Here is a 14,362-nt window from a genome sequence, read left to right as displayed (position 1 = left end):
CCACAGCCCAGAGCCCTTGATTCCATAAGAGTGATGGGTCCCTGCCTGGCTCTGCTCTCTTAGCCTGCAGAAGGGGCTGTTGCTTTTGGAGCAAATGTCAGGCAGATAAAGCACAGGAATTCTCAGCCCTCAAATATATTCACAGACTACAGAGAAATTCAGCTGTCATATATATGCAGGATATTCAGGGGAGGGAACATAGGACCTGCTCAGCCCCTTCATTCTACTGAAGTCTGCGAGGTCAAACACTAAGTTCTAGCAGGGCCCCAAGAACAAGATTTCTGGAGCCTCAGTGCAGCTCTGGCCTTGGAGAGGATTCGGAAACTTAACTCCCACTCCGCCCGCCTGAACTGAAACAGGGAGCAGAAGGTGTCTGGCTCCGACTCCCCAGACCAAGCCACCAACCGCAGGGGAAAGTGAAGAGACTGCTTCGGACAAAAGGAGCCTGGGAGGGGACTGCTTGGGGCAGCTGGAGGATTAGTGCGTCTCCTGGCTCCCCTTGGGAGTCTTGTTCTCATCTGCGGCTGCAAATCAGAGACCCTTCTACTTCTGACATAAGATGAAAATAACACCACCACCAGTCAGATGAGCTGAACGTGTGCCCTTGTGTGTTCAGTGCTGTGCATACAGGTTCTTGAATATCTGGGAGTGGGTTTCTATTATTTCACCCATTTTAAAGATGAGCACAGGAAGGCAGAGAGGTCTCAACTCAAGTCTCTCTTAACCAGCTGTCCTATCTCCCAGTGTGACCTACACCTCCAGAGACACCGTGTAAAGGGCTGCAAGGTCATGGACCTCACCTTAGAATTGAAAAGAAATAAACTGCACTTTCTCAAAGCAGGATTGTTTGTAGGAATCTGTGACAGACTTATTTTTATTTTATAGTCCAAGATTTTTCAGGGGTGATTGAAATGATCCCTTCAGACATAAAGCTCAAAATAGCACTATAAAGAACCTCAAAGAGCTCTGCTTTAGAGACCATTTTCCTGGGAAGGGCGTTGGAGAAGCAGGGTCTGCCTGTTCTTGGTCTGTTAGAATGAGCCTGGAGGAAATAAACAAGCTATTTTGCTCCTGAACTCACGTTCTCGGACCCGCAGCCAGCAGAGACAGTCCTTAGAATTCAGCGACTAATCAGAGGGTAGGCCGTGACACACACCCCTGAATGCCATCAGAGTGCGGGCACTTGCACCGGGAATCCAGAAATAAGCTGTCACCAGAGGAACGTGTGCCTTCTGGAAATAATTTCCAGAACATGTTTTGTAATCTATGGCTGGGACTCAGTGAACCAGACAGGAAAGGTCAAGGCAATCCCTGGCCTGCAGTGTCCAGCCTCCTCTCCTCCTGTCCACCAGGTCCCCACACAAACTGCCCGTGCTTGCTGCCCCCTCCCTGAGTCCCCAAGTTCCTTCCCAACCACCACTGGGACAGTCAACTGTCCTGGTACCCGTGTCACTTCGCTATTGCTGAAGGCAGATCTCATCACTTCCTTGGCTTGCCTTGTATATGTTTTGAGTAACTGTCAAAATTTAATGAGTATTTTATTCACCAGACATTTAGATGTCAAGCAATCACTGGTACCAGATTCTCTAACTTATCAAATATGTCGGAATTGAATGACATGTTTTAAAATAACTTTTCTTTTTAAAGTAACATTTGCTCAGAGTTGGAAACATGAATGACACTTTTAAATGAACAGATAATAATTCTGCCCATGGAAGTAACATTTTTTAATGTAAAACTTATGGTTATCCTATGTTCTTGACGGCTTTTTGGTTAAGACATAGTATTTGGCAGCTGCTAAGAATGAGTAGATTTATGAAAATCGGTTCTTTGGGAACCCTTTTTGATGGGGATTTTAAGGATCCAAAATGGACACTTTCTCAATACCACCTGGATTCCCCAACTAAAAATTACCAACACAATAAGTCTTATTTCCTACAGCAGTGATCTCTGTCTTATTGAAGCATTTTAAGTACATGTACATTTCTTAAGCTCAAGTCAATTACCTCATTATGCTTGTTTATTGAGCAGTGTCATTAATGAAGTCAATAATTGATCAAACTTAAGAGACAAAGTATACCTAATGGGAGAATTAATGAGTCTTGACTCCCGGCTCAGGAGTAATGTTTCTGTCAAAGACACGGGCCCATCTTCTGCAGATACAGGTTAGATCTAAATAATGGATTCACCTCTACCATGAATTTATTTATTACAGAAAGGATCTTAAAAATTGAGAATCAGAAACCCTTTGATTCAAATTCTTCAGGAAATTCACACACATACCAGAGAATGGTTCACTTTGTCACTGTAGTAAAATCAGATCTGGGAAAGATTTAGGCTTGTTAATGAGGCCTAATAAGTGTAATTGATGATGTTATCCAAGAGAAAGAGAGGAGAGGAGAGCATTGTGCCAGTTCCAGGCAAGCACAGGGGCTGAGCCCTCCATACCCATCAGCTCACCTGTGCTCCCAGGAACCAAATATAAACAACCTTTCTGGCCACAGAAAGAGGGGATGCAAAGTAATTATGAAGACACTTTTCATGGTTGGCTATATTGTGTGTGCCTTCTTGGGAGATTAGAGAGTAGGGCAGATGTCCAACAGGTATGATCTGGAATGGCTCAAGATGAAAAAAGCATCAATTCAATCAGTTGACAAGTAAACAAGTATTTATTATGTGCCATCACTGTAAGTGACAGATTCCAGGACAGATAAACCCCCACTTTGGTCGCTTCCCTGTCCCAGAGTTTACATGTTTGTTTGAAGAGACACGGCTAATAACCACACTTTTCTTCCATATTTCATTAGCTAGAACAAACTCAATTTCACACTTGGACTTTGCCCTTAGAAACACGGATGTAAAGAAAGAGCGTCCAGGTTAGCAACAAAAGCCAATCTATATGCCTATGGTTGAAACAACAACTGAGAGGGTTTATTCTTCTTTTCTAAGAAAAACTACTCTAGGAGGCAACGATATGATTATTTTATTAAAACACCTTCAGAGTGTGTGTGCAGGCACCACTATGTCCTAAGGCAAAGGGTAGAAAGGTATGGAGTTTCTAAAAATAACAACTTTATTATATAATTCCTCTGTGTAATTTACAGAGGATAAACTATATGTGCATAGAGCATAAAATCTGGTGAGTTTTGATATGTTTACACCTTGAAACCACCACCAGAGGCAAGATACAGAACATTTCCAACGCCCATCTGAAACACATCTCTCCACCCTGGTCATGCTCTTTTGAAATCCAACCCGACCTGGCCAACGGCTGCTTTGCTTTCTGTCACTACAGATTAGTGAATGTGGGGGCTCCAATGGAACAAGGAGAAAAAAAACACCTCATCTGACTTAAATAAAGGCTTCTCAGTTGTGGGTGGTGTTAAAGCATACGTTTATTCCATTTTACTCATTTATATACAACAGTAAAGGGTGACAGGGCTTTTGAAAGGCAGAAGATAGGCCTGCGGGCGGGAGAACATTAGTCTTAGAGTCAGTGGAACCTGTTTTCCTCCAACCTCCCAGGCCCTCTTCGGTTTCTACTTTTAGGACATGCAGGCAAGAAGGCCAAAAGCCATAACTCAGCTCCTAAGTCAGGTTTATACTTGTCCCTCTTCGTATTATGCCTCCATAAGTCATCTTTTTTTTTTATGTGGGTAACATGTTATTCTCAGAAATTTTAATCATTTCAACTAGAATAAATGCATGCCATACAATACACGTGAAAGGGATATCTCAGCAATATGGATGGAAATCAGATCTAGTCTGGAATTAACCATTGGAAGTTAAACAAATTTCCTGCTGGTTTCTGAACAGAACAGCTCCTACTTCTATTTGTGTTCTCATTTGGGTATTAGTGCTGTTTGCTGTACCCACTAATGTTTTATTTTGTACCGGCTTTATTGATGTGTAATTGACATACAATAAACTGTGCAGGAAGCGCATGATTTGATGACTTTTAACATATGTACTCACCCGTAATACCAAAACCAAAATCAACATAATAAAAAATTTCATCACTCTTCCAAAGTTTCCTGCTGCCCTTTTTAATCTCTCCCTCCTGTCCTTCCCTGTACCACACCTCCCTTTCCAGGCAAGGACTGCTCTGTTTTCCGTAACTATAGATTAGTTTTCATTTTAAAAATTTATTCAAATGGAATCATACAGAATGTACTCTTTTTTGCCTGGCTCCTTTAATTCAGCAAACTTATTTTGAGATGCATCCACATTGTTTCACTTATCAGTGTATCAATAATTCATTCCTTTTTATTGCAGAGCGGTATGCCACTGTATGGACATACCACCACTTATCTGTTCACCTGCTGATGGACAGTTTTTGCCTATTACAAATGATGCTGCTACAAACATTTATGTACAAGGCATATGCTTTCATTTCTCTTGCTTAAATACCTAGCAGTAGGATGGCTGAGTCACATGCAAGGTGTAAGGTGATCTTTTGAAGAACCTGCCCAACTGTTCTAGCAGATGGTAGTCCCATCTGACATTGATTCCCACCAACAGACCGCACTGCTCCATATCCTCACAACACTAGGTATGGTCACTCTTTAAATTTTGGCCCTAGTAGGTGCAGTGCTATCTCAGTGTGACCTTAATTTGCAGTTTAATGACTAATGATAGTGAGCATCTTTCATGTGTTTATCTTTCTTGAAGTATTGGTTCAAATCATTTGGACATTTTACTGGGTTGTTTGTTTTCTTATAAAGTTTTAGCAGTTTTATTATATACTCTGGATACAAATCTTTTATCAGATATATAACTATAAACATTTTCACCCAATATGTGCCTTGACTTTTCATTCCCTCAATAGTGTCTGTTAAAGAGCAAAGTTTTTTTTAACCTTGATGAAGTCCAATTTGTCAAATTTTTCTTTTATGGATCATGCCTATAGAATTGTATCCAATAAATCTTTTCTTAACCCAGGATAACAAAGAGTTTCTCTTATGTTTTCTTCTAAAAGTTTTACAGATTCAGGCTTACATTTAGGCCTGTGTCTTAATGGTCTTTGAGTTAATTTTTGTATATAGTGCAAGATCTGGATCAAAGTTTATATTTTTGCACATGAATATTCAACTTTTCCAGGACTGTTAAAAAGCCATCCTTACTCCACTGAATTGTCTGTGAACCTTTGTTGAAATTTGTTGACTCTCTACTATTCCACTAATTTACTTACCTTAACTGTCTTAATTATCATACTTTAAAATACCTCTACTCACTTTGTTTTACCCAGTAAGGAAACTGAAGGCTAAGCATTAAAGTGATTTGCTCAGAGTTCAGTTTTTTTCACTGCTGCCACATTATCTCCTAAGATTTATTTCTTTCACATGTAAGGAGAAACTCAATGCTAAGAAAAGATTAGTTGATGTGACAGAGATCAACATATTTTTACCTATCATATAGCCTCATTTATGTGATGAAAACAAACAGACCTATTAAAAATAAGCTTTTGCAAGAGTAAAGGAACACATTTCAGTCACAAAAAGCAAAACCTGTCTCTCCAACATTTAGAGAGTCCCTCTCCCCCCTGCCGGGGTCAGGCTCATTCCACCCAGATGAGGTCACCCCGTAAGCTCTGACCAGCTCCAGTCCTTACACACCGACCACACCAGCATCCTGCTTGCTTCCTCATGACTGGGGTGTGATGGAAACATGCTAAATTCCTACCTTCATTTGCCTATATACAAATGTATATGCTATGTTTACGCATACTCTATGTTCTGGAAAAGGAAACACAACTGTCTGATATAGGGTGAAGTAGAATGTCAAGATAAGCATGTCGGCTTTGGAGGCGGAGAGGGACCTGAGCAGAGATCTTCCCCCCATCACTCTGGCCAAGTCACTTGACAAAGCATCTTGGTGTCCTTGTCTTTTAAATGGGGCTAATCCTCCTGCCTCCTGAATTGTCATGAAGGTCAAGTAGGTAATGCTGAGAGCATTTAGCACAGTCTCTGGCAAATGTTAAGCACTAATAATGGTAGTTATTAACAGTTTACTATCATCATCATCCAGGATCCTCTCCCTTCCTCAACTGCCTTCCACTGTACTCAAAGCTCCTGGTCAGCTCCCTCGGATTCCTAGGGCGCCTTCCAGCTGCTTCTGTTCCACTGACTTTTCAGCACCCAGTTCTTTGCATTTCTTAATCTCAGCTTCCATGTGATACTCTTGGGTCCAAATAATGATCCCTCCTTTATTAATGCTAGATTGAAGGGTTCTGTATGTTGTCACCACAGAAGCCTTTTCCTGACAACATACAACTCTCTTGTTATTTCTACCACCTCACTGACATTTGAGACCTTTTCCTCTTATTCCAACATCAAGGGAAATACAATAAAATCTTGAGGTTATGTGAGGCTCTAGGCCAGATGTCCAGCAGACTGCCTTAGACATACACAACAGGAGTCTACTAGACCTTGACAGCATGGAACCACTTATTGAAGCTCAAGACACTGACGGGCAAAGTGGCCCCAACTAAAGCAGGAATCCAAATTACCTCTATTAGAGATCTATAGGGTGACCATGGCAACTGTCACCTCCCTTTCTCTGCCCACAACCAAAACACTGATATTTGTAAAGTGTTCCATCCGTTACACATATTGCAAGAAGTTTAAGTGAAGAATTTCAGAATTATATTTCTTTATAAAAATATTTTTAAATTAAAAAAAAATTTTAAATAAAAAAAAATATTTTTATAAAAAATATAGGTAGATATTTTTTTCTAGGGAAAGCATAGATGGTTAATGCACTCCTGAACAGATAACAAATTGGTTTCTCCATAAAAGAAGTAACATTTTTAATACATTCTGCTTTCATTTCTGACCATCCATTCACAGAATGTAGCATAGAGCTGGCACTCTTGTTAACTTTTGTTGAATAATGGCGTGTTACCTATAATGGGAATTTAATCTATGACACCCCCCCCCCACCAAAACAATTAATTTAAGCTACAGAAGTAGGTGGATCACTTTGTCAAGGAATATATCTGGTTCTTTCAAGTTCCCCTTTCAATGTGTACAATGAGACCTTCCATAAATACAAAGTTGCATGGTATATGTTCAGTCCTATAACACCAGATTTTACAAAGCCCTTTACCTCTAGTATATGAATTCAGAGTCATATAAATATGCCTTCATAATATGAAACTTGCCAATAATTTCATATCCTGAAATTATTACTGGATAAAATTGAGTAAATTCCTTAAAGTTAATGCTGGGAAAAACTAATGATTATGGCCTAAAATTGAAAAAGCACTTATAGAATACTAAAGGTTAGGAAAAGGTAATTAAAATAAAATCTTTATAATAAATTTTAATATTAATAAATATAAAAACATTTTATAAATAAAAATAAAATATTCAAAAATAAATAAGGAGTCTGGACTTAGAAGTTTCTATCCCATAAGTGAAAAAATATATATACACACATCAAAAAACATTCTGAAGATATAATATAAACTACTGTAACTATATGAAAAGTATTCTAACCTAGTAATAAAGAAAATTAATACCTGATTAAGTTATGAATCCCAATTCTTCATTCCCAAATGAAGAATTTGGAATGGGCTATATGTCCACATTCTTGCCATGTCCCATAGTGATCAGATGTATTTTTCTCTTTCTTGGCTTTGGTCTAGTGCATGTTAACAAGCGAGCTTGAAATGGGCCTGAATAATTGGGTTTGTGCTTTTGCATTCCTCCAGTCTTTGTCCTTAAGAACAATGCACCTTGGACAGCGTCTGGACAGTCACTGAGGCAGGAGGTACCCAACACTCAGAGCCATTTCCAGCCCAATCCAGATGAACCCCAGCTGACCTACAGATGCCTGAGTGAGAAACAAATGCTGATGATATGCCGCTAAGATTCTTTTATGACTGTTTATTATGAGGCAATACCTGACCCTGATCATTTCTTATGCACTAAAGAGAAAAGTATGGCAAATCAGGGAATCATAATGCATTCATTACCAATCCTGTTTCTGTTTGATTTCACATGAACTGCTGACTAAAAAAAACTTTAAAAGATCTTGAGAACACTTGTATTATAGCCTATTTGACCCAAACTATTTTAGATAGATTCACTTTTATATTCGGTCTGGGTTCTCACCTCTTGTAACATGAATGGGGAGCCAGAATCTATCAGACTCTGGGGCTTGAGGAGGAGAGAGTGACCAGGATTGCTTAAAGGTTCTGCCCTTGATACTGTCTTGATGTGAGGTGACCTTGTCATATGACTCACACTGCCCCTCAGCCTGCACCAAAAAGTTAGACCTGTTAGTGGCTATAAAGTTACCTTCAAAAGGTGTCAAAATATAAATGAGCAAAGGTAGTATGTTACTAAAAATGGCTTAGTCCCCTATTATACACACTATACTAAGTCCCTTGAAAAAACTCCTGTAATTCAGGAGTCCTAGAGCTCAACAGTAATAGGCAAGAAAGTGTCCAAAAAGAATATGAGAGGGAGCTTTCCTTCTTGGTATCTAAGGAGGTCCTGAGATGCTACAACTATTTAACCAAAAGGGACTAGCAAATAATCCTTCTCCAAGACTCTGAGTGCTGGACAGATTAACTTAATGATTTTGTTTCATTAAGATATTTTTCAGAAGCTTGGGTTACCTGTAGCTTCACCCTACTCTCTAATTCTGCATCTCTATGAATTGTATCAACCAGTTAATTCCCTCTACTTTCCCTCATCGATATACCCAAAAGGACGAAATGAGGGAGATGGGCAGGAAGAGAATCTCGGGCCAAGACATCATGCAAAGTCTAGGTGGAGAGCTCGGGCAACATTACCGATGCAATATCAGTCTCAAATCTCATAGCAGCCTCATCAACTTCTCGCTGGCTTCCCTCTACTTCTCAAAAGCACTGCTAGGCAGAGAATAGCTTGCTTTCTATTCCAGAAATCAGCTGGCAGTATGAAGAGGAAAAGCTTTCTCTAGGATTTTAGCTAATGATCTCCTGCTGTTGATTAGATTACCAATCCCATATTCTAACCAGCATAAGAAAATTCATTTATTACAAGACATATATTTTTCCCCTATTGGAGGACTGTCACGCCTTGAACAGGGACCAAAACAAATGTATCAATCCATCTCTTAACTTTCCATGTGTCCTACACAAAAAGCACAAATTCCTCAAGCTAGGCTCACTTTTCCCCTTTCATGAGGCAAACAGAAATGGCCCTAGGTATTTAGGACTGACTCAGTCACCTAGGTATTTATTGAACAACTCATACATAAGCAAGACTGTGGAGAAGGGCCATCTTTTTATTCCAGTTTAATGAGGACTTAGATTGGGACAGTTCTGTTTTGACCTCAAATTATTTTCAGATCCATTTCTCAATTTAAAAATACAAGTTTCTTTACTATTTAAAAAGGCTCTCGATTACAGAACATTCATTATATATTCCAGACCTGGAGCACCCACTAAAAAGCCCTTTAAAGCGAGATACTTTCATTCTAACATAGACCTGAGGGGGTTAAAAAAAAAAGGTATTTAAATATACAATTTATTAAAAATAAACATCCATTTCTGATTTGAGGATGTTTAGCTTGATAAGCTTTGGAATTCAAACAGTTTTCTTTCCACAGCAGAGGACTCCTGAGTCATGACTGAAAACATCATTATTCATTTTAATAAAGATAAAAATGACCCCCCACCCCCAAAACAATAAGGCAAACATCAGGGAAGAGAAATGTGTTTTCAGTGGAAATAAAAAATAGTCTTCAAAATCTAAACCTTGCAGTTGAGGAGAAATGAATACTGAAAACTCGTCTTGGGCTTTGAATGACATTAGACGGCTCTTGAAAGTTACTGTTTAAAAATACTCTCTAAGAACACAAGCCAAATGACTGCAGGATTATAAATCATCTCTCCCAGTTGTTCAGGTGTTAAAAACAGACACAAGTAAGAATAGCCTTCAAAAAAATTAAAAAATAGCACATGGGTAATGCAATTTACCCAGTAAGGCTACCAAATCATGCACTTCTCCTCCTTTTACCAAATATCTCTAAATAATAATGTCCTCCCCATTTCCCTCCTTCCTGAATATTCCCTCCTCTTTAAAAAAAATTAAGAAAGAAAGCATGGTTAAAGTGACAAGTGAAGGGCACATTCTCAAGTTCTTCCTTTAGAAGCAACCCTTTCAATTCTGGAGACACTGAGACTACCTGCCTAGCATTCAACCCCACCCCTACCCCCCCACACACAGCTGGCACTCTGGCATTTGCCCAGCTACCTAACACTAACACTGATTTTCTAGCAGAGATTCTCAGATGATGAGCAAGTCCTATCACCTGCCCAGGTCCACCTCTCCCGGACATACTCCTGCCCCCTGCTGACAGTCCAGACATTTCTGGCACATTCTGTCCAGCAGTCAGGCAACATGTACAAGGCACTGTCTAATAATAGTAGATGTCCCGCCCAGCCACTTACATTTTCTCCTTTATCTATACAAAGTTCTCTGCTCTGAGAACAAAACCAAATGAAGTAAATCCAAGCTACATGTTCTTCACAATAGCAAAAAAGGCAGAAACAACCTAAATGTCTACCAACTGATGACTAGGTAAGCAAAATGTGGCGTATCCCAATAATGGAATATTATTCAACCAGGAAAAGGAATGAAGTACATCCTACAACATGGATGAACCTTAAAAACATTACGTTAAATATAAAAAGCCAGATAAAATGAGGCCACATACTAGGTTGCATTTATATGAAATATCCAAAATGGCAAATCCGTAGAGACAGAAACCCTATTGCTGGTTGCCAGGATCTAGGAGGAAGGGAAAATGTGAAGGGTTAATGTCGATGATGACTGCTTAATGGTTATCGGGTTTCCTTTTGGGGTGATGGAAATGTTCTAGAACAGACAGTGGTGATGGTTGCACAACAATGTGAATGTATTATATGTCACTCATGGTAAAGTTTATGTTATGTGTATATTACCACAATAAAAAAAATTAACAACAAAAAAGAAGCTACTTTTCCTGGTCACTCCATAATTTCTCCATTCACTCACCACCAGTATTTTCTAAACTGTGGTTGACACTACCTACCTACATTTTTTCAGCCCTCATCCCGAAACTTCCTTAATTTATGGTTTTTCACTCTGCAAAGGCTCCTCCTCCACCACACACATAAACAAAACATGCAGAGAATTATTCATAAAGTCCTCCACAAACACTTCATACAATCCAGTGTCTTTCCTCAGTCCTCTCAGAACATGACTGACAGCCTCCTCCTTGGAACCGTCTGTGCCCCTGGCTTCCAGGCATGTCCTCTTCAAGACCCTTCTTGACCATCCTGACCACGTGCTTCCCTTTGCAAGCTCTCTTACTCCTACCTGCCCAGTGGGAAAATTCTCCCAGGCCCATTCTGGGCTCCCTGTCCTCCCCAGTGCTCTGCCACCTGGACAGCTCTCGCCGGCATATGGTGAACCTCCTTGTTTCAGGTTGCAGCATACCACAAATCAGGGTCAAACTGCCTTTCTTCAGCAGATGGAAATGTGAGTTGGCAAACCTACCCTTGACATAGTTTCCTAATGACTCTGCTTTTTTCACTTTGTAATGAGCACTGTATTAGTTTCCTGTTGCTGCTATAACAACTTACCCAATTTAGTGGCTTAAAACCACACAGACGTGTCACCTTACAGTTCTGGTGATCAGAATCTAAAATGGGTCTGCATTCCTTCTGCGGCTGTCAGGGAGAATCTGTCTCCATGCCTCCTCCACCTTCTGGAGGCTACCTGCGTTCCTTGACTCACAGCCCCTCTGAGTGCCTCCCTCTTATAAAGACCCTTGTGATTACATTGGCCCACCTGGATAATTTGGGCCCATCTCCACATCTTAAAAATCCAAAACTTAATCACATCTGCAAACTCCCTTTTGCCATGTCAGGAACATAGTCACACATTCTGGGCATGAGGAGGTGGATGTCTTTGGTGGTGGAGAGGGGATTATTAAGTCTACCACAAATACTCCAAGGTCCTGAGGACAGACTTTAGCAGCCATTTCCTTTGTACATTTTTCTAACAAGCAGGGACCTGTGCCCTCAATAATCACAGGTCAATTCATGACTGGGGGTCCACAACCCACCAAGAAGTCCTCTCCCCACTCAACTGCAATTAAGCAACTTTCTGAGATTCATAATTCGAGGCTACTTAGAGCTGTGGTGAGGGGCTGGGTGGGGAATCCACGCATTTCCTTTCATTTCCAAGAGGGAAGAAAGTTCTAAGGCAGGGACACTTTTGGGAAAGAGAGACTTTGGAGAGCCCATAATCAAGAACATTCAGAAGGTTTCATGATACACTGGACAGAAATAAGCAAAAGGGTGATGAACACCAAGTCCCAGTGAGTTCCCAGAGGCCTTGCAAACCATCAGCCTGTTTCTCAACTAGCACAGTAATTTGTCATTGTTTTGTGCCATTTATATGTGAATTTCTTCCCCACCCACAGTGTCTTACTCTCCACTGATGCCTCCTCCTATTGCTACTCTATCCTTGCTCATATTTTTCATTCTTCCTACTACATTAAAGTATGTGTGTATCCTACCCACACATGGATGTGTACACATAACAATGTAATCTTTAACTGGATTTCCTTCTTGTAACTGGAGCCGTATTAATGTTTTTTCCCTGAAATGTGCAGGAACTGGAAACACTTTGGAACTACGAGGCTAGGTTTCAACAGTAGTCCTGTTTATTCTTAGTTTCTGGGAGGTGCTGACAGTCCAGCTCTCACGCGTCCTCTAGTGGCGGCCAGTGCTAGAACAGTGCTAAGTTTGGCAAGGAAATAAATACTTCTAAAAGAGGTCTCAGAGCCCAAGTATTGTACAGATTTTAAATAGCTTTCAAATATGTACTATCCTGGCTTAGGAGCTCTTCACTTTATGTATTAGGCATTTACCTTTTTTCTTTTTGTGATCCTTGATACTGCCATATGGTAAACTCAGAAATGCACAGAAGCAATGGACAGCCCGGTAAAAAATTCCCCAAAGTCCAATAGAAATGGAGCATATAACTAAATTATGGCATATTCACATGATGGAATATTATACAGCAACAAAAAAATGAATGAACCATAGCTATAAGCCCCATGGAAAAATCATTTTGAAAAATGTTTAATGTTAAGACATTAGTTCTAGAAGATTACATAAACAAACTATTTTTATAAACCTCAAAAATTTTATTTAGGAATACATGTATATTTATACATATATATGTACATTTATATTTGTACACACACATACACACACACTTTTTTTTAGTCAAAAAACAAAAAGCACAAAAATTCAGAACTATGCTTGCCTTTGACATGGGAAGGCAGCAGAAGAGGGCAAGGGAGACACGATAGAGACTGTCCTGGTTGGGGAAAGGTTCATGTAAATTTGTTTTATTAAAATGTCTATAATTTATATGCACATTATATATATTCTTCAGTGTATCAAATATGATCATTAAAATATAAGGAATATGTATAGGCAAGGAGATTGATAACTTGATAGCTGATAGATGGACAGACAGGCAGACCAACCAGTCGCCAGACCCCAGGGGTAGGTTGTTTGGAACACAAGATGATGTCTTCTCAGATTCATTCTTGTTTGAACTGCCCAAAGACTATAGTTAGGAGCATAGAATGGGGATATAAATCTTCCTCTGGATTATATAGAGTTTCCAGGTTTTACTTAAATAAAACTTTCCTGCAGCACACCTCAATCATGAGAATATGCTCTCAGGCCTTTCACCTGTACCTGGAGGCTCAGCTTTGTGCATGTCACTGAGCCACAGAAAGCAAACTTTTATCCCACCCACCTGTCCTTAGAGATTAATACCTTTATTTTATTACCTAATAATACATTAATACTTTTTCTTTACCCCCATCCTTTGAGATTTGGTGTGAAGTGACACTTGGGCTGGTCAGCGCCCCCTGTAAAGCCACTAACTTATTTCTCAGGCTCCATCCCCTCCTTGAACCCAGCTGCTCCTCTGAACTTGGGCCCTGACCTTTGTTTCCAGTGACTGGGCTATGCCCGTCTCTCTCCTCATGATCAGAGCCCCATCTCTGGACGGCTGCGTGGGGACCCAGCCACCATACGCTCCTGGGTGAAGTGGACCCCGGTGCGGGCCTGAGGAGGCATGGGTCACTTCCTGTGCGGTGGGACACTCCCACTTTCATGGCATATCTTTCATGTCTTTCATGATAAAGGCTCTGCATGTTCATTACAGAAAAAAATGGAGTAAGAGTAACAGAATCAAGAAAATAAAACCACCTGTATTCCCTTCGCACAGAGAGAGCATATATGCGCCAATATAGATTTATAATATACTGGGAATTATACCTCCTTGCACTT

The 14,362-nt window shown here is 40.1% G+C and overlaps 1 protein-coding gene across 2 annotated transcripts in view; it reads right to left on the bottom strand.

The window, feature by feature from the left end:
- The window catches only part of RETREG1 (reticulophagy regulator 1), a 131,914-nt gene that overhangs the window by 59,180 nt on the left and 58,372 nt on the right, over nucleotides 1-14,362 (bottom strand). The window lies entirely within an intron of this gene.

This window comes from Manis javanica, chromosome 1, assembly GCF_040802235.1.
Source record: "Manis javanica isolate MJ-LG chromosome 1, MJ_LKY, whole genome shotgun sequence".
In the NCBI taxonomy this organism is placed as follows: Eukaryota; Metazoa; Chordata; class Mammalia; order Pholidota; family Manidae; genus Manis; species Manis javanica.
The sequence above is the reverse complement of the archived record's forward strand: the minus strand, read 5'-3'. Positions and strand labels throughout refer to the sequence as shown.